Genomic DNA, 1,055 nt, shown 5'->3' with positions numbered 1-1,055 from the left:
CCGGGGGGGGTTCCGGGGGGGCCGTACCAGGACACAGGGGCCGGTCTGGGCAGCCTTGGTGGACGTTTCCTTGATCAGCGCCTGGAGCTGCTGCAGGAGGGACCTGCGGGAACAGGGTTGGCTCCTGCCCCTCCTGGAGACCCTCCTGGTGCCCCCCTCCCAGAGACCCCATCCCAGTGCCCCCATCCCAGCTCGTGCCCCTCCTGGAGACCTTCCCAGTGACCCCATCCCAGAAACCCCATCCCAGAGACCCCCATCCTGACTCCTGCCCCTCCCGGAGACCCTCCTGGTGCCCCCCTCCCAGAGACCCCCGTGCCAGAGACCCCCATCCCAGCTCCTGCCTCTCCTAGAGACCCTCTCGGTGCCCCCCTCCCAGAGACCCCATCCCAGTGCCCCCATCCCAGCTCCTGCCCCTCCTGGAGACCCTCCCAGTGCCCCCATCTCAGAGACTTCATCCCAGAGACCCCCATCCCGGTTCCTGCCCCTCCTGGAGACCCTCCTGGTGCCCCCTTCCCAGGTCTGTGCCCCTCTCCCAGTGTCCCCTCCCAGTACCCCCCATCCCGGCTCCTTGCCCCTTCCGGTGCCCCCATGCCAGCGCCCCCCGTCCCGGCTCCATTCCCATCCCGGTGCCCCCCGTGTCCCCCTCCCCGTCCCTCACCCGTTGCTCTTCTCCAGCTCCCGGACCTTTTCCCGCAGCTCCCGGTTCAGGGCCGAGCACGCGGCTGCTCTGCAGGGACGGCGACAGGGACGGTGGGGGGGGGACACACCCGGGATAACGGGAATGCCGGGAATGCCGGGATAACGGGAATGCCGGGATAACGGCAATGCCGGGATGACAGCCCCGGCCCCACCTGCTCTCCAGCCCATCCAGGTATTCCTTCCTCCTCCTCCTGCTGTCCTGCGCCGACTGTTTGTTCCTGATCTTCCTCCGCACCTTCTTCAGGAGCCGCTCCTCGGCCTGGGGGCACAGAGGTCACCCCCGTCCCCCCTCCCTTCGTGTTCCCCCCACAGCCGGGTGAGGGGCTGGGTCACCCCTGTCCCCTCCTGACCCCCCC

The sequence above is a fragment of the Lepidothrix coronata genome, unplaced genomic scaffold (assembly GCF_001604755.1).
Source record: "Lepidothrix coronata isolate B3197 unplaced genomic scaffold, Lepidothrix_coronata-1.0 Scaffold696, whole genome shotgun sequence".
Classification (NCBI taxonomy): Eukaryota; Metazoa; Chordata; class Aves; order Passeriformes; family Pipridae; genus Lepidothrix; species Lepidothrix coronata.
Note: the sequence above shows the minus strand (reverse complement) of the source record.